General features: G+C 53.6%; 1 protein-coding gene across 21 annotated transcripts in view; it reads right to left on the bottom strand.

Annotated features, from left to right (window-relative positions):
• Positions 1-19,959, bottom strand: part of PTPRS (protein tyrosine phosphatase receptor type S) — a 171,214-nt gene that overhangs the window by 136,023 nt on the left and 15,232 nt on the right. For 14 of the 21 annotated variants that reach the window (XM_054174823.1, XM_054174820.1, XM_054174822.1 and 11 more), the window contains exon 2: positions 375-455. The exons of 1 other annotated variant lie outside the window; for it this stretch is intronic. The gene's annotated coding sequence lies outside the window, so the exon portion shown is untranslated. Of the gene's footprint in view, positions 1-374; positions 456-7,991; positions 8,089-19,959 lie in introns of those variants that run through there. 6 more of the 21 variants (XM_054174815.1, XM_054174835.1, XM_054174834.1 and 3 more) reach the window with 4 other exon arrangements.

Consider the following 19,959-nt stretch of genomic DNA (forward strand, 5'->3'; position numbering starts at 1 on the left):
CTGCCCTGCCTGCCTTTTTACAAGGGCTTCTTCCATCCTCTCTTCCCTCCCCCAAATTTTTCCACCTTTTGCTCCCTGAAGTTCAAATAAACACATTTCCAGGCTGGCAGTTGTAACTTTATCCCTTAGTTTTCATTTTCCTCTTCTCAGAGCAACGTTTCAAGGCTTCCTGACTTCCGAAACCTTGCGAGCAACAAGGTTTGCTGCATCCCCACAGCCCTTAGCCACCACTTTGCCCTACAGAGTAGGAATCAGCATTCAAAAGGCTGTTCAGCAACCTTGACATCAGGACTACAGCAACACAGGGAAAGGCAAAAGATTCCCTATTCCAAACCCTCCAACACCCCTCAGGTGTCCCTCATGTTTTGCAGTACCTCACTCATCTCAGTCCTGAAGTTTCCTTCATTACACTTCAACTTCCTGCTTCTCTCCACCAGCAATTTGCTCAATTTCTGCTGGAAAAGGGAAAAGAAAAAGAAAAAAAACAAACAAAATCACCCATGAGGGCTTATTTTACAGCACAAGCAGAGAGCTCCCTGCCTGGCTGAGGCTGCCCCTCTGCTCTTCATGGCTCAGGTCTGGCAGGAGGAGGGGGCTGCACATCCCTCCCTGCTCCATGCAAATCCAGTCCTGAACCCACCTGATGTTTCTGACACATGTGGAGCCCCAAAACACGAACCAAAGCCCCAAAGGTGCTTCCTGGAGAGCTGACCTCCCTGCAGCACCATTTCCAGGAGGTAAAGCCAGCAGACATTAAATCTCCCAGACAGATTTTACACATGGATTTGATGCTCAAACACAGCACTGGTCTGAGATTGGATTTCACTGGGGCTATTTCTTGAGGTGCCCATTTTCATCAGTTCCCAGTGGCCCTTGCCACTATGCAAACCCTTCTGCTCTTGCAGGCAGACAAGGGACAGGGCATTTCCACCAACACAAGGACACTGGCTGGCACACAGAGCTCCAGGAAAGGACCGTGTGATGCACCCTGGCAATGCCCCCAGAAGCCTCAGTCCTACCCTAAGAGCCATTTTCCCAGCAAGAGCACACTGAAATATCTGCCTTAGGGGAAGCTTTTAAAAAGCAGGATTTTCTTTCCTACCCTTCACTCAGAGATCAGAGGCAGAAGATATCTCACATCCCCCCTCCTCCTGCTCCAGCAGCTCAAAAGCTGCTGATTCCCGACACAGCCCATCTGGTGACCACGGATGGACAGGGACAGGCAAACTACCCAGATCCTGTAACAGAGCATGGGGAGAGGCTGCTGCTTGCTTCCTTAAGTAAAGGATAAAGTTTTAATTTAAGCTGATCTCTGGGGAGTGAAGAAGGTTATTGAATCCATAGGAAACAGCAGGGAACGAAGCAAGTGACCCCGAGGCCAGGCAGAAGCAAGCAGGATTCCCAAGGGTTACAGAGCTGGGGGGGACAGACTGGCACCAGATTTGCTGTGGATTTTTTTTTCATCCCCTGCACTCACATCTCCCTTGAGCTGCCTCCCAACGCACACGAATGTCATTTCCTCGGGAAAACTGGAAAGGTGGTTTGCTCCCCAACCCTTCCCCCTCCCCAAATCCTGCTCCCTTTGCAGCTTGCAGTAGAGTGCCCCTAATCCCCAAATTCTCCCTCTACCTGCAGCAAGAGCTGAAACCCTACCCGTCCCCTCCCCCAGCCCTCCAACCGCACTAATCCATCACATTCCCTGGCCTTGCAGCCCACCCCCAGCCCCGACAGCAGCAATCCTGGCACCAGATGTCCACTGACAAAGGCAGCGCCAAGCATCAAAAAGCACTCAGCCGCCCCATCACCCCTGTCCCGATGGGGCCCCTGGGCAAAAAGCGAGCTCAGAGCTCAGCAACCCTCCTGCACGGCTCCGCAGCCTTCTGCGGCTGGGCACCGGCCTGCCCCCGAGGGGCCACATCCTTCACCGGGGCAAGACTCCAACCGCAGCCCAGACCCTCGAGAGGGTTACCATTCCCCCTCTTCTAGAGCAGGGATTCATAACCAGGGGCCCCTGCTGGAAAAGGGATTCTATTTTACAATCAATCAATCAATCACCCCCCAAGCAAGACATCTGTGCTGTGTCCACACGGAGGCTGAAGCAGCATCAGCAGCGGCTCTGTTTAAATAGGACTGCTGCAAACCCCTTCCCGGCATCCTCCTCGTCGCCTGCCAGGAGGATTTTGCTAGCCAAACCACGCTCCAGATTAGCCATCTGGATTATCTGCATTTGCTAAAACCCCACCACAAGCCTGGCCTTTAAGACAACACACACCCATCTCCAGGGAGCTGCTTAGAGAAAGGAAAGTGGAAAGGAGGATAATCAGCACTCCACGGCCTCAGGAACTTTGTTAATGTGCTGATATTTGATATTATTTTTTTCTTTTTACCCTTTCTTCCCTTTTTCCTTCTGCTCTGGGAGGTTTTGGTGCTATTGCTGCTGCTGCTATCAGGGCATGCTGCTCACATCAACCTCCTCCGTCAAGTCCCGCTGGGCAGTTTCCAGTCTCAGCCCCCATCATTATTTCACAAATGCAATTTCAAGCTTTCCCACATTTCCCGCAGAGAAAACGGGAGAGGCAACGTGCTGGCAGGCACAGACGGTCCCAGCACCGCGCAGGAGGGACAGGCTGTGCGTGCAAAGGCCCTGCCTGAGCCCCATCCCACAAAGAACTGTCTTAATGGAGCCGGCACGCGAGCAGAATCCGGCCCAGGGCAGAGCCTGCAGAGCTCGGCCCCAGGGCAGAACCCAGCTCCAAGGGCAGAATGTGGCCCAAGGGCAGAACCTGCCCCACTGGCACAACCCAGCTCCAAGTGCAGAACATGGCCCAAGGGCAGAACCTGCCACACAGGCAGAACCCAGCCCAAGGGCAGAAGCCAGCTCCAAGTACAGAACCTGCCCCATGGGCAGAACCCAGCTCCAAGTGCAGAACCTGCCCCATGGGCAGAACCCAGCTCCAAGTGCAGAACCTGCCCCATGGGCAGAACCCAGCTCCAAGTGCAGAACCTGCCCCATGGGCAGAACCCAGCTCCAAGTGCAGAACCCGGCTCTCAGAGCAGAATCTGGCCCCAGGGCAGAGCCCAGCCCCGAGCACAGAGCCCAGCACCCTGCTGGAAGAGCCACGTCCCATTTCTACACTAATTAATTAATTGCAGCAATCTCCCCAGTCAGCTTTTGCAGCAGCTCCAGCTAATGGCTTCCCGGATCTGCATGGGTGCTGCAGGATGAGCTGCACCCCTCCCACACCCCGCAGGCACCCCTGTGCCACGGGGACAGGCTCTGCTCCATCCCTCCCCAGCCACCCACGCTCCCGCCTCACTCCTCCGCGGGCAGGGACCGTAGGTGACAGCTCCCGGCGGTAGGGCCCAAGGCGTGGAGGCTCCGGGGGAACTGCAAACTGTCACTTTCCTCTCTTCCACCCAGGTTTAGTGCTGCTGCTCCAGCATCATGTTATTTATGGGATTACTGGTGTCATTCTAACGATCCTCCATAAATTCCACACACCGATTCCATACCAATCCTGGCTGCTATTACAGTAATGATCCCAGCTGAATGGCACCGGGGCCATTATCAGGAAATCTGTTTGTAATAGAGAACCAAAGGGGGGGCTCAGCCTGGAGAAGAAAAAGCTCCAGAGAGACCATAGAGCAGCCTCCCAGTACCTGAAGGGGGCTACAAGAAGGCTGCAGAGGGACTGTTTCCCAAGGCCTGCAGTGATAGGATGAGAGGCAAGGGTTTGAAATTAGAGAAGAGCAGAATGGATGTTAGGAGCAAGTTCTGCATCATGAGACATGATGGAACACTGGGACAGGCTGCCCAGGGACGTAGTTGAGACCCCATCCCTGGAGATACTCATGGCCAGGCTCCACAGGGCTCTAGGCAATCTGATCTAGTGGAGGATGTCCCTGGTGACTGCAGGGGGTTTGAACTGGATGACCTCTGGAGGTCCCTTCCAATCCAAGCCATTCTATGAATCACATCCTTACAAACCCCTACAAGCTGTCCTCTGAGGGTTCTTTAAACCCAAGCTCATTCAAGCACACATCAGCTCATGCAAAACCAAGGAGGCAGTTGCTTTGGAAGCGACATAAGATGCACAGGAAAACTAAAGGTGTTGTAGGGTTCAATTTAGACTAGACTGGAATGACCAGATTGGAAAAGACCTTTGAGATCGTCAAATTTGGTAGATCTCTCTACCAAGATCTTCAGCTACCTGAAAAGAGGTTGTAGTGAGGCCCGTGGTGGTCTCTTCTCCCAAGTAAGTAACGACAGGACAAGAGAAAATGGCCTCAAGCTGTGCAAAAGGAGGTCAGGTTGGATATCAGGACAAATTTCCTTGCTGCAAGAGTGGTCAGGCATTGAAACAGGCTACCCAGGGAGGCGGTGGAGTCACCATCCCTGGAGGTGTTCAAAAACTGAGTGGATCTGGGACTTTGGGACATGGTTTAGTGGTCATGGAGGTGTTGGGTAGAAGGTTGATGATCTTAGAGATCTTTTCCAACTGTAATGACTCTGTGAGTCCATCCCTGCGTCAGCATGTTCACAGCTCCCAGGCGCCTCCTGATTCAGAAGGTTTCACCTACAGCAACAGTTATTACTCCTACAGAACAGTTCTGGAAGGGCAGCTACTCCTTCAAAGAGAGCTTCTGACAGATGTTTTCCCCAGCACCAGCATCTGAACAAAGACAGTGTCTCACACCTTCCACAGGCCCTCATTTTGCCAGTTCATTCTTCCCACATGCCAAGGCAGCATGAGGTAAATTCCAACTGCCCTTCCCTGGTGCCACAGGACACCTGGCAACCTCTGCCCAGTCCAAGAGCAAAGGAATAAAACATGACTGGGGTTCAAAATCTCTTCAAACAGAGGGCAGGAGATGGCTTGGTGGGGAGTGGTAATGGGATGGAGCTCCTTTCATCTCCAGGTGACTGGTTAAAGATTCAGCCCAGGTGAGCAGCATCTACAAAGCCATCACTACGCAAGGGCTGCACAGAAGCCAGCATGAAATGAGTAAGTGGCTTCAATCCAGCTCTTCATGGACCAGTGTCAGACAACTTGTCACTCCTACACCTGGCACCACAGGGCAGCCCTTGCAAAAGGCACCAAGGATAGGATCCTGCAGCCTCAATTCTCTCCTTTACACCTAGCTGCTGTTCTTTTCTGGCCTGCACCCACACGCCGGAGCTGGAGCAGAGACACCAGCAGGCACCGCTCCCGGCATCGCTGCCGGCCTGCCGCAGGAGCCGGGGCACACCTCCCTTCTACCTCAGCTCCTTTTTGCCATCTCAACCCGTGGGACCTCAGTGGTTTTCACTGGTGGACCCCACAACACTTTCTCTAAAGGAGTTAGGCATCGCTACTGCCATTTTACAGAGAAGGAAGCCAGCAGATTGCCATTTCCCCAGGGCTGTTTTCCTGGCACGTTCCTTTGAGATTAAATCTAGTGAAATAGCTCTGCCGTACAAGAATTCGTACCCACAGGCCAGATTCAACAGCAGAGGGTAAAGAGGGTGCTTGCAACTTGCTGTGATCAAGGTTAAGAAACACAATAAAACACCATATCCTGCTTTTCCAGCTCTGCAGGGTAATGAGGGATTTCCTCATCTACCTGCTGCACTGTCACCTTCGCAGGAACTTAGTGGTGAATTCATTCTCCCTTTGCACACTGAACCTTCAGATGGCTGAGTTTGGTACCTCCACCTCCCCCCAAAAATGCTACACATCTCCTCCAAGCCAAAAGCATAGTTGAGCCTTCTGTGGTTCAACACCTTTGGAGCATCACTGCCTTGCCTGCTGGCTGCAGGAGGAGGCTGCAGAGCAGCAGGACTGCAGAGCAGGAGCCTTGATGCTTCCCCACTCTGAATGACAGAGAGATTTGGAACAAACACCTGCACCACTCCTGGAGGTGATGTACCTCTTGCTGCACCAAGGACCAGCAACACACTCCTAAGGCAAAGGACACAGGTATCTCCCCTTGGCAGGAGTTTGGAGCAGTAACTTGAAATCATGAGGAGTATTACAAGTTTTACCCCAGGGATGACAGGCAAAAAGCTGGAAGCACATCCCCAGAGCTGCCAAGCTCAGTTCCAGGTGCAGACCACCTCATTTAGCCAGAGCTGCTGCCTGAAGGAGCCTTACTCACCATCTTCCAGCCCACATTCCAACACCCTCCTCCACAAGCAGTGAGAGGGAGGCCTGAAAGGCACCAATCAACTCCAGACGCTCCTTACGTTAGAGAAAACGCAAATCAGGAAGAAACTGTTAAAATAGCTCAATTAGCTCAAATGCAGATTTTTCACTTCCTCCGTTTTTCTGGGGGGGAAAAAAAAAGAACCAAACAACAAAACAACCAAAAACCCAAACAACTAAACCCTAACCAACAGCATCAGCCTGAAAATATCTCTTAGGCTGGTAAAACCCAGGGAGGACGAGCACCTCTGCAGCCAGGGGAAGCCCCTGAGGTGAGCTACACCGAGGAGCTAGTTAAGGGAGAAGAAAAAATGCCCCAGTGCAGGTGGTTTATTCCTCCCAGCTCAGCTCTTTTCAGCTTCTCTGCCATTGTGTGTGGTGATCCCACTGCACCCAACTTTGTGATTTCTCCTCCAGGTTCTCAGGAGAAGGGAACTGAAGGCACAGTGAGATGCAGCTCTACAAAGCACGGAGAAGCCACCTTTCTTCCTTATTTTTTTTTAAGGCATGAGCCATAATGTTCATGTTTGAAACTCCTTTTCATATATAGCAACCATCAGCTTAATCTTTACTTTTTTTTTTCTCCCTCCCCCCCCGCCCCCCCACTGCAGAATTTCTCTGCCAGCCAACGAGATAAATTTAAACTTCATTTCAAGTGTTCCTCTAACTGCCTCCAGTCAGACCAACTGCTGGGAATTCAAATTCGACGTTAAAGTTACCTGCAACATAAAAGTCTTTTGCCTTTGCCAGAGTTAAGGAGGAGGGGGGGGGAAATCAGAGAAGGATAAAATACGGCCATTCCTCGGGAAAGTTCCAGCTACACAGTTCTCACAGCAAAACGAACATCTTTCTTTCTTTCCCCCTCTTTTATGTTTCTGAAACGACACATTTTAGACAAATCCTCATCTCCAGCTCGAGCAGTAGTAGAGCAGCTAGCGAGCGAGCCACACAGAACCGAGAAAGCAAGAGTTGTATTTTCATCCCGGGAAGGCAGCACAGAAATTGTGCAATGTTTACAGTGAATAAATTTTGTACGTTATTCAAATGCTCAGAGCCCGTGTCCTGCCCCGAGCTGCAGAGAGCATCATGCAGGCAACGGATGCAGCCCTGGGCTGCCTTTTACTCATTAAAAAATAAAAGGCATTTCCAGTAGAGAGAGAAAAAAAGAGAAAACACAGAACCAACCCACAACATGTAGTAAAAAGGATAATTTAGAGGAAAGGGTGAGCTGGAAAGCTCGGCCCTTTGTATCGCCCAGCACAAACTGGGGGGTTCTGGAGGAGGGTTTTTTTTTACTCTTCGTCTCTTGTTTGGCAGCGAAACGCTCCCGTGAGCCACTGCCTGGAGAAAAACAGGGGGTGAAGGAATGGGGGTGGGGGGGTGTCCCTTTCCATCTTCCAAGCACCACCCCAGCCCACGCTCCTCTCCATCCCAGCCACGCTACCCACAGCCCGGCAGCTCCCCCGACGGAGCCAGCCCACCGGAGCGCTGCGGAACCGGCCGTTAGCCGCGGGCGGGCAGCGGCCGGCGGCCAGCCCCACCCCGGCACCCCCGGAGCCTCCTCGCTGTACCTCCAGCCGCGGGTCCGTCCCGCACACGACGGCCGGGGGCCGCGGCCGCGCTGGCTGCTCCCCGCGGGAAGGTTGTGCCGGGGTTTTGTGTCTCCCCTTCCCCAAACTGGATGAACAATTGCATCTTTAAACCAAACCCACCGGCTGCAGTCCCGTCGCGGTGCCGGAGGGGCTGCGAGAAGGGGGCTGGGGCGAGGGCAGCCCCTCGGGGAGCGGGGCTGGGGCAGTCACTTACCGGGAAGGGCCCGGCCGTCCCACCCGAGCCGCCCTCGGCACGGCGCCCCGCGGCGCCTAGGGGCCCACGGCCGCCGCGACCCCGCCGAGGAGCCCGGCGCGGCCCGGGCGGGGGGAGGCGGAGCCGGGGCGGGGCCGGGCCGCGGAGCTGCGGGGCCCAACCCGAGCCAGGCAGCGGAGCGGCGAGGCGGGGGGAGGCTCAGGGGGGCAGCCAGCCCGGGGGGGAGCGGGAGGCCCGGGGCGGGGGAAAGCTGCGGCCCGGCCAGGTCTCCAGTGAGACCCCCCCCGCTGGAAGCCCGGCCCGGGGGTACCCCTGGCTGGACTCCAATTCTGTCATTGGTGCCCCTGGGGATGAGCTTTTGGGGTGCCCCTTGCCTGGCCTCAGGGTCCTCCCGCTCCAGCCTGGGGTGCCTTTGTGGCCCGTCTCCGCATAGCGGTCCCTTAGGTTCCCCTCACACGCAGCCGTGAACCCCCAGCTCACACAGTACTCCCCAAAACGAAAAGCAGAAGTCCCCCTCGCCCTCCCTTGCCAGGGGTCTACCGCTGCTCCCCCAGCACCCTCGGCCATGCCACCGTGAACACGTCCCCACGGGGCAGCCGCTCGCTGGCAGCGCTTGGCCAAAGGGGACATCGAGGCACCGCAGCTGGCACACAGACACCCCCCAGCCCCTCCAAACAGCAGCACCCGGGCACTTCCCTTAGCAAACACCACCCGAGCAGAAGCCAGGGCTCCCCCTGAGCCCTCCAAACTCCACCCGAAGTGCAAAACCCTGCCGATGGGGCAGCGCCAAGCGGCCCCGTGCCAGCCCCATGCCAGCGCAGAGAACCAAAACGGAAAGGGTGCAGCTGGGATAATCCCTACCTGGGACGTTTGACAATACAAAGCCCAACACCCAAGTCCGTGCTACCTCGGTCCTGGCTGTGCTGTCAGATAAACTCTCACCTCCAAACACTTAAAAAAAAAAAATAAGGAAAAGAAAATCCAACAATAAAAACCCCAACCTTCCTCATTTATTTTTCATGGAGCTCTGCAGACATGCAAAGCTCTTGCAGCCATCTGTAAAGAGAGAAGATAATTCCTAGCCTGAGGACTTTATAGTTTAAATAAGACATAACCCAGCAAGAGGGGACAGCTAAGAGAAAGGTGGTGGAGGGGGTACAGTAAAGAGGTTTCTTCACAGATTAAGATCCAGTTGCTACGTCTCCACCTCTGCACGGGCTCTCTATAGGATTTCAAGCAGCTCTGTTATCACTGGGCAGGAACAAAACACTCTGTACTTGCTCTTTTCCAAGTCATTCCAAGGAGCTGGAACCAAACAAAACCCCCAAACGCCAAAGGAAAAAAAAAAATCACAACAAAATTCTTTCCCTCTTCTTTTTTTTTTTTTCCCCTTTTCACAGAGAGATATTTTGCCTCGGTTTGTTGGGTTTTTTTTTTCCACACCCCCCCCCCCGAAAGTCAGGGTTGAAAATCCTGGGGTCATTTGGGAATTCTCTGAGCCAGCGACCGGAGCAGGGTTGAGTGCAAAGAGAGAGAGAGAAGCTCTTGGCAGGCCCCAACGTGGAGAGGGCTGTGCTGGAGCATGTGCTTGGGTGAAGGGGGGGATGTGAGGGGGCAAAGGAGGCCACATACGTTTTTAGAAGGAGAAAAAAAATATATATGTATTAAAAGAAAAGGGGGGGGGGGGGAAGAAAAGGGGGGGAGGGGGAAAAAATCCAAACCCAACCTAAAAGCGTCACCGAGGGCTGCCTGGCGCGCACGCCAGCGCTGGGGGCTGGGAGCGGGGGAGCGAGGGGAGGAAAAGGGCTGGGTGGATGGAAGTGAGGATCCAGATTGAAAACAGATGGGATTTTTCTTGCCAACCTGACATCCGAGACCGCGGGAGGCGGGGTAAAACTTCCCCTTCGGAGAGGCTGGCAGCCAAGAGATATGGGGGGGGGGGGGGGGGAGGGGGGAGGCAGCCCCGAAAAATCCCAGTTTGGTTTAAAATCTCTGCTCGTTCCCTCTTGCTGGGGCTGCCCTGGTGGCAGAGAGGAGCCCGCTGGGGCTGGGTTGTTTTTAATACTTTTGAGAGGTTTGATTCTACCATTAAGTGTCTGATTCATCTGCTCCTGCCTGCTGGAGCTAAGCCCAGCCTGGCAGTTAATACTTGCCCTAGGAGGCATTTCAGGGGCATTTTGCACCCACACCGCTGCCTGTGCACAGGAGGGGAGCCCAAGTGCCTACACAGAAATCACCCCTGCACGCCTTCGCCCTCCCACATCTCACACTGTCAGCCTGCAGTTAAACACCAGCCACAACCTCTGCCCGGGGACCAGCTGGGATGTGGCAAACCCATCCTGGAGCGTGGCTGCAGAGATTCACATTTCCACATAAAGGAAGCCCCAGAAACCACCGGAGAACCTCAGCCTGGGCACCTGAGCTGGGAGCTTCCAGCAACCCAAGCTGCCCAGGTTTTAAATGCTGCAAATAAAATGATGCCAACAGCCCTGAGGTGACCTGGGGGTGATTCACCCAGGAGTCAGTTTGTGGCTGGTTTGGGGCAGGGCTGCAGCAGGTCTCTGTGGGTCATGCTTCATCCCTCCATCCACACCCCACACGTGCCAGAGCAAGAGGGCCCAGCTGGTGCAAATTGGATACTAGAAGAAACCTCTTCACTGCAAGGGCTCTCAGAGACTGGAACAAGCTGCCAAGGGTGGGGGGTGGGGGTGTGTTGAATCCCCGTCCCTGGAGGTGTTTAAAAGCTGAGGGCCATGGTAGAGCAGCAGACTTGGTAGAGTTAGAGAATGGTTGGACTCAATGATCTTCAAGTTCTTTTCCAACCAAAATGACTCCATTATTCTAAATCCCACCTGCTCTGCAACAGAGGTGGCAGAGGGGTTCCCAGTGACCCAGAGGCCACAGAAGGCCCCGTGCTGAGCACCCACACTTTGGGATAAAGTTCACTGCAGGACAGCAAAAGGTTCAGGGTGTGCACAAGCCCTCCAGCAGGGCACGGGCATCCTCCCCAGCCTGGCAGGGGCATGGGGTCTATGCCCACCCCCCACCCCCCCAGGATTTCACAGTCACTTTACAAACCAGAAACACAAAGTTAATGGTGTGGGCTTGACCACATATTTTCCAGGGGCTCTGGGAGACCAGCTCTCCACGAGCCAGCTAACACACACACTCTTTTCATTCAGAGCTTTAAATACCCAATTGTGTCTGTTTTCAGCACGCTCATTTTTAGCATTTTAATGATATGGTGCCCAGCTCTCACCCTCTCTGGATTGGCCACAGCCTGGGCTTTGGGTTGGGGTTGAGTTTTTGCCTTTTTTCCCTTTTTTCCCCCTCTTTCCTCCCCCCCCCCCCCCCCCCTTTTTTTTTTCAAACATCTTGCAGAGGGAGAGGGGAAGGGGGTTAGCAAGAGGTCAGGCATTTCTCCTAAGCCAAGAGTTTTTGCAGCAGGCAGGGGGTCCTGCTGGGGACAAAGGCAACGCAGCCTCTTCGGCTGCCTGTCGGCTGCCAGCGCTGCACCTCCGGCCGCGGGTGCCCGGCGCAGTGGCGGGCCGGGAACGCTGCCCTCGCTGGAGCGTTTTGGGAGGGTGGAGGAGCAGGACACGCTGCCCACGAGAAATTGACACAGATGGGGTGCGAAGGGTTAGCAAACGGTTGGACGTGATGATCTTAAAGGTCTTTTCCAACGGAAATGATTCTACGATTTCAAAGGGATGGCTGCAAAACCAACCCCTGCTTGCCACTCACTGTGCTGCTCACAGTGCCCACGCAGGGCTGCTGGCACACGGGGGACAGTTTTGCTCTGCATCGTGGGCAGCCATCCCTGCACTGACACATCAAAGCTGCTTTGGGTAGGGGTCAGCTTCAGCATCTCCACCCAGCCCAGCTCCAGGCCCTGCTCACACAAGGCTCTGCTGGAGTCAAGGAGGCATCGGAGAGGAACCAAAACGTGGGGATCCTACCTCCATCCCTGAGCAAACATCCACATCTCTCTCCCCCTCCCTCCTTCCAAGCCCTGCTTGCTTTTGCACATGCCACTGTGACTCAAGTCTCGGCCCAGGCCAGCCCTGAGGGATGTCCTTTCCGTCTGTCTCCATCATCCCCCAGCACCATTCAGCATTTTCCCCATCCCCTCTGCCCCAGCTCTCCAAACTCCTCACATCCCTCTCAACCACCCTTCACAGGATACTTCACCATCACTCACTCAGCAGATTTTTCTCTTTTTTTTTCCCCCCACCAAGTAATATCAAAATGATATTTATTAAATTTGCTCTCTAAGTCCCTCAATCTGCTCCATAATACAGTGAATCTGCGAGGTGGTTTCGCTGATCCCGCCTCAATGAGACCAGATTAAGGCAGGATGATCCCAGCTTTGCAGCTCCCTGGGCCCGGGGAAGGGTCAGAGGTTGTGTGGCAAGGCAGAAGCCGTTGGCAGTGCTGCACTGGAGGAAACCACATGGCCTCTCCCAAAGGGTTCCCAGGTTAATTCCAGGTGGGATGAGGGTGGACACACAGCAACTTTCTCAGGCTTCGGGAAAGCCTCCTGGCTGGTTCATTTCAGCTTCTCTTGCTCTTGGCTCCTTCCTCAAGCACATTGATTGCACCTGCCCCCACCCCGCTCCCCCAGCAAGGAGCCCATTAACTCTAAAGTTAGCTCCAGAAAGGTTCATCAGCTCCATTATCTCTGCATTCAGCTAAATTATGAAAATCATTAAGATAAGGAGGCATGGAGCCTATTAGTTTCCTGGAGAGGATGCTCTACAAATCCACACCACCCCCCCCCCCCCCCAGCTTCCACATTTAATTACCTTAAGTTTCACAGTATTTAATTCCATTTATTAAACCTTTAATACTTGGGGACACACACACAAAAACCCCACCAAAAGAGCAAACCCCACTGCTGGTTGCCTTTAGTGAGGCTGCAGAGCAGCATCTGCCTACTCCATCCTCTTCCCTGATCCTGCAGCCATGCCTGGATACTCTAAGCTCTGCTCCTGCAGGATGCATCATTAAGGATGTGGCCTAAGGTCCACACAAAGGGAAAGGGAACAGCACCAGCCCTGGATCTCCTGGAGGCTCCCCCAAGCCAGGCTGGTCCCTGAGCTGGCTGCTGGGAGCTTTGCTCCAGCTCGGGAAGCTGACACAAAGAGCAGCAGGGTTGTGGGCACTCTGTTTTTCCCCTAAAGCTGCAGGAGCAGAGTTTAGTCTGCAGTGGCACCAGGGAGCCCAGCAGGGATGGCATTCCCACAGGTAGGCACACAGGGATCCTTGCTGGTGTCAGTTTTTGGCCAGATGCTATTTCAGGCATCTGATAGCAAGCCAGTGGAATCAGCAAAACCTCCATGTGCTTCAAGCAAGGTCAAGCTGAAGCATTAGCATTTCTCCAGCAGCATTTTGCCTTCCCAGAGATGCTCTTTAGCAATCTTGGGCACTATTAGAGCAGCATCTAAAACCTCTTTATCCTGTCATGCTGAACAAGCTGCAACCCTCACACCAGGCTGCTTCTTTGCCATCTAAACAGGATGGAGACCAAAGAGTGAAAACAAATTCACTGGCACAGAGAGAGAAGAGCTCAGCAGAGGGTCACCCATCATGCCACATCTGCAGGGGAAGACACCAAGCCCAGCTGGTCCCCAAGCCATGCTGAGCCCACAGCACAAAGACTGCAGATCCACATCCCTGTGAGCACACAGACAGCTCCATTCCCACACACAGAATGCTAGGGGCTGGAGGGGACCTCTGGAGATCATCAAGTCCAAACCCCCTGCCAAGGCCACACAGGAACATGTTCAGGTAGAGTTTGAATGTCTCCAGAGATGGAGATTCCACCACCTTCCTGGGCAGCCTGCTCCAGTGCTCCCTCACCCTTAAACTGAAGAAGTTTCTCCTCATGTTTAGATGGAACTTCTTATGTTCAAGTTTGTGCCCATTACCCTTTGTCCTGTCACTGCACCTCCAAACCCCTCCTTGCAGTAGAATAGAATTAACCAGGTTGGAAGAGACCTTTGAGATCATCCAGTCCAACCTATCACCCAGCACCATCTAATCAACTCAACCATGGCACCAAGGGCCTCATCCAGGCTATTCCTAAACACCTCCAGTGATGGTGACTCCACCACCTCCCTGGCAAATCTCTCTTGCTGTGAAGACCTTCTTCCTAATATCCAGCCTGAACCTCCCCTGGCACAGCTTAAGACTGTGTCCTCTTGTTCTGGTGCTGCTTACCTGGAAGAAGAGAGCAACCCCTACCTGGCTACAACCTCCCTTCAGGTAGTTGTTGACAGCAATAAGGTCTCCCCTGAGCCTCCTCTTCTTTTGACAGATCATGGAGCACTAAAACTTCTCCCAGGAAGCTGTGGGCATTGATGGAGGCCCTCACAAGCCCTTCCTGGACCCTTTCCTCCAACACTTCCAAGGCAGGGTTTGCAAACCCCGCTGCCTTCAGGGCCTGCCTGATCACACATCCAACCAGGGCCCCACAGCTCCAAGCACTGCAGCTTCTTCCCATCACCACCTTTTGGAGGATGAAACCTCAAGCCTGGCCTGCATTTTGCATTTGGTTTTTAAATAAAAATCAATAAAAAATAAGAAATCACTGTGGAAAAGTAGCACCAGGAAGGCAAAAATAAACCACCCCACCCCAACTTGCTGAAGTGCTCCCCAGCAGCACAGCCACAGAGCTTAATACAGGAAAGCTGCTGCTAATTTAAAAGCCAAACATTCCAGCAATCAAGCATGTTCATTTAATTTGTCCCTTCTGTGCCAGAGAAGGCCCTGAGCAGCTCGTGGTGGCTGCCACACAGCCCTCAGGAGCATCCCTGGTGAGGTCCTCACAGGTTGGGATGGGAGCAGCTTGGAGCCCCAGTGCAATGGGGAAAGTCTTGAGGGGAAAGTCAGCTTCTTCCAGCTTTCACGAGAGGGTGCCCTAGGGGCAAGGGCTTCCAACTGGAGAAGGGCAGATTTAGATTGGGTGTCAGGAAGAAGTTCTTCACTATGAGGGTGGTGGAACACTGCAACAGGTTGTCCAGGGAGGATATCCCTGGAGATACTCAAGGGGAGGCTCTACAAGGCCCTCGGCAACCTGATCTAGTTGGGGATGTCTCTGCTGACCGCATGGAGGTCTGGCTGGATGACCTTTGGAGGTCCCTTCTGGCCTGGACCATTCTATGTAGGCTTGAGGTGAGGAGAAAGTTCTTCACAGAAGGAGTGATTGGCCATTGGGATGTGCTGCCCAGGGAGGTGGTGGAGTCCCCATCCCTGGAGGTGTTCAAAAGGGGACTGGATGTGGCACTTGAAGCCATGGTTTAGTAGTCATGAGGTGTTGGGTGATAGGTTGGACTTGATGATCTCTGAGGTCTTTTCCAACCTTATTGAGTCTATGATTTGAGCCTCAGACCCAGCACCCCAAGGTGAAAATGGACATCCAGAGCCTAAGGACTTGGGATTCAAGTGATTGCTTGCATACAGCATGGACCTGATCATCTCTCCATGAGCAGGGCAACTTCAGTTCCTTTGCCATCACTGCAGACAAATGGGTTTTTCACTAAGAAGACAAAGAGGGTTAAGGATGCACAGAGACAGCTACAGGGGACCCCAGAGCCCCATAAGGAATCCAGCTGCCCCACCAAGGTGAGACACCCCTGACCATGGACCCTTTCCATCCAGGGGCTCCCAGGAACACACCAGCAGCAGATTAAAACCACACCTTGCACTCTGGTTAATTGAGATGCTCTGAATGCAGACCAGCTGTTAGTTAAATATTCCTTGGTAGCACGATGGGACCTGAGAGCCATCTGCTAAGTGGGTTGGGAGCTTCATCCACCACCATGGAGCACACCTTCAGCTCAAGGGCTGCCTTGTACCACCTTATGGCCACGTTCCCCAATCAACACCAGCCACAGAGCTGCATCTCCAACAGCAACAGTAAACTCAAAAGGGACTTTCCCCTTCCCCCCCTTTCTCCCAAAGCCTTGCCAGCAGTGAGCTAAATCCAGATCTGCTCTTCACACCCACCCACGAGCTGGGGCAGCCAGCAAAGGTTCATTAGCAGGAGGAGCCTGGTTCTCCTTGCTTTGAACATGAAAGCAGCCCAGAGCAGGGTATTTTGTGGGGGAGGAGAAAATTCATCACAAAAACCAACCCCGAAACACAGAACAGCAAACACTGCCTTCAGCCTCCCTGATGCCAAAAGGCCTCCTGTGGATGTGGGTAAGCACAGGACATTACCCAAAGCAGGCTGGGGGGAAAGGTTCTTCTCAAGTCATCTTTCAGAAGACCTCTGGCCACTCAGGCTGTGGGACATGAGTGTTGACCTGCTCAGCATTCCCTCTGGCCTCCACACTGGCACAGCTGGGGCTGACTCTTACACTCACAACCAGTTCATGCTCCCCAGAGGCAATGCAAGACCCACACAGCACTAAACCAGTAAATAAACAGCCCCATCTCCCAGCTGGACCAGCCCTCCACCTCTCTAGACAAGAGATCTTGCAACTTTCCCACCTTCAGCATGAAACATTCCTGAAATAATTAGGCAAAGAGGCAAGTTTTGAGGAGGTGCAAAGCGAGCAGCTGGATGCCAGCCCCCCTGAAACTGCAACAAGCTGTGGGATGTCTCTGCTGCAAGGCTGCAGGAGTATTTTGGATGCCACTGAACACAAGGGCTGGGGAGAGACAACACTGGGTGCAGGTTTGCTCTGCAGTGATGAAACCCCGAGGTGAGGATGCTCCTTCAGCCTTCCCACACCAGGAACTCTGCTGGATGCTCTCATCATGTGATGGCTTATCCTCAAGGCCAGAAGTTCAAACGTTTCAGTGGTTAACCCTTGGAGGGCAAACACAGAGTAGCCACTAGCCCCAAGGAGCCAGGCAATGCTGGCTGCTGCTTTGAGAAAGTCCTCAGTAGCCCAAGGAAAGTTTGGGCTTCTCAAGTGCCATGGTTTGGCATCAGATTTGGTAGAGGTAGAGAAGGGTTGGACTCAATCTTAAAGATCTTTTCCAACCCAAACTCTTCTATGATTCCAAGCTCATGGCTGTCATGTGCACCCCTCAAGGATTCACAATTATTTCAGTCCTGGGCTCCTGAAGCAGAGCTCTGCAGGTGCCCAGTTCACAGATGAGAGCATTCAGGGCTGAACTGGTGAAACAACATTCCCATGGGCTGCAGCAAAGCAGGGAATGGAGCCTGCCCTTGATTAGCCTTTCTCCAACAGCCACCACCACACATAGCAGCTTCCACCAGCCACCTGCCAGGAGCAGCCTCTACTCAACAGCCTCTAAGGGACCCAACTCATCAAGAAATGAGCAATAACCACAGGACAGGGACCATGGATAATCCAGATTTCTGCTGAACCCAAAAGGCCTCAACAGACCCAAATCTCAGAGCACAAGGGAAAAACTACTTTACTTTGACAGTGATGAAGCCCTGCAGCAGGCTGCCCAGAGAGGTTGTGGAGTCTCCTTCTCTGCAGAGCTTCCAAATCCCCCTGGCCATTGTGATCCTGGGCAGGTTGCTGTGGGTACCCTGCTTGAGCAGTGGGGGTTGGACTGGATGATCTCCAGAGGTCCCTTCCAACCTCTACACTGTGTGATTCTCTGAGTCCCCAGGGAGGTTGGGGAGCCCTGGGCCAACACTGGGAAAACTCAGCCCCAGGCTGCAGATCTTTCCCACCACAGCACTGCCAGGACCAGCAATGCCTTGGAAAGGGAGCAGGAGAGCAGGAGTGTGAGTGAAGGAGCCATAAGCAGGAACTCAATTTTGCCCATCATCATCGTTGGCTTTAACAAATAGCTTGTGGGGATGGCAGGTAGGTTATTAATTTTCCCCCTGTGCAGCATGCAGGATGATTGAAGAAATCACTGCTCTGCTGATTTGTTTGCCTCCCTTGCCCAAAATAACCAGCTATTTATTTTTAAACAGCAGGATGCATCAAATGCTCAAATCGAGGTGATGGAGCCAGGAGGATGTACCACACACATCCATGGCACTGCTGCCTCAGCACAAGGTTGCAGCCCCTTCCTCCACATTGGAGATAAAGCTGGGTGCAAGTCTCCCACTTGCACTTCAGACTGGTGACAATGGAACAAAGGCATTTTCCACCCCACCAGGTTCCTCTGTCAGCCACTACTGGCAGTTCTTGGTGGACTCAGTGCCTGCCCTGCCTGAGCTTTGGTATAGTTTGAAGCCCAAGGAGAGTTTGGGCACCTCAGCTTCAACCTTGGGCTCAAATATAGCCCCTGGCCTTGTACTTGGCTCTGTGTCCCCAGTGCTTGGGGTGGTGGAGGTCCTCTGGGTGAAGTCAGGATAGGAAACACTGTGTCATGCACATTGGGGCCCAAACAATCTTGGAGGCACTTCTCTAATAGGTCTCTTGGAAAAGCACAGCCATGGGGGACACCAGGCAGGGGCTGCAGCACCTTGCTGAGTCCTCTAACATCTTCCCAACACCTAACCAAGATGTTTGCCACATCCCTCAGCTCTCCCAGATCTCTCCGAGGTTGGCAGCAAGCTGGGATCAACTCAGGCTCATGTTGGAGCTGAAGCTCCTCTTCTCTCCCAACAGCCATGGCTGCTTGCCCAGGAGGATCCCAGATTTGCTTTATGCCCTCCTGAGGGATTGCTCCAGGAGCACAGGAGATGCCCACAGCAGCAGCTGATGCACAAGGCCTCGTGTGACCAAAACAGGAGGATTAATCATCCCTCCGGAGGAAACACCTCTGGGGCTGTTTTGGTGGTGATCTCCAGTGGGGCTGTGTGGGCAGGAGGAAGCATCCAGTCCAATGACATCTGCAGGACAGGACATCTCCTGCACAGCCCTGCTCTGTGCAGACCTCCCTCAGGGGAAGGAGTTGCTCAAGTCACACAAACCCAGCAGAAGTGACGCGAGGCAGCGTCGAGATCCCCAGCCCACAGGCCCCTACAGATGACCTTTCTCTGTGTGTTTTTTTAAGCACCATCTCCATTCTTCATGGTTACTGAGAGTGTTTTCCATCTGAGCAGCACTGGAGAGCCTGCAGCCATCCCACACTGGAGCCTGCTGAGCAGCCAAGCGAGACCTGCAAAACCCCAGCGCAGGCTGCGAGCTGCCACGCGGGCAGCAACGGATCTGCCGAGGGCTGAGGACAAAACCACTGCCAGGGAAAGGCAGCGCTGGGAACATCAGCACAGACAGAGGGAGCCACAGCAGAGGGGACACAGGGACAGAGAGCAGCCAGCCCCAGCACTGCCAGGCTGGTGCACGGTCCCCAGGGCAGCAGTGGCAGTTCAGCAGGGAGCTGGCTTCTCCACATGCACACTCACCTGCCTGCTCCACAGAGAGCCTGCTCTGCAGAGAGCCCTTTGGATTTGTTTTCTTTCTCTTTTCTTAATTTAGAATAAAGGAAAAAGGAAGGGAAGCAACTTTGCAATTCTCCAGGGCCCCAGGAGTCCTGGTGCTCACCCCCAGAGCAGGGTTAAACTGCATTAAGTCTGCACAGAGCTCTCTGACAGAGGCTGCAAGCAGAAGAAACAAATGACCTTCCCCTGCACACGAGCTTCCTCCTGCTCCCCAGGGACAGCAGAGGGGACCTGGGGCTGCACCTTCTATCTGCCATACACATGCACCATAAATAGTGTGACAGAGTCAGTCAGTGGCTGGAAAAGACCTTCAAGGTCATTTTGTCCAACCATTCTCTAACTCTACCAAGGCTGATGCTAAACCCTGGCCCTCAGCACCACATCTCTGCAGCTTTGAAACACCTCCAGGGACAGGGATTCAATCACCTCCCTAGGCAGCCTGTTCCAGCCTTTGAGAACCCTTTCAATGAACAAGCTTCTTTTAATATCCAACTTAAACCTCCCCTGAAGCAACTTGAGCCCATTTCTTCTTGATCTATCACTTGTTATGTGGGAGAAGAGACCAACTCCCCCTAGCTCCAACCTGCTTTCAGGCAGCTGCAGCCTCGTTCAGCAGCTCGCTGCGGGTCCTGTGCAACT

Source organism: Dryobates pubescens, chromosome 31 (assembly GCF_014839835.1).
Source record: "Dryobates pubescens isolate bDryPub1 chromosome 31, bDryPub1.pri, whole genome shotgun sequence".
In the NCBI taxonomy this organism is placed as follows: Eukaryota; Metazoa; Chordata; class Aves; order Piciformes; family Picidae; genus Dryobates; species Dryobates pubescens.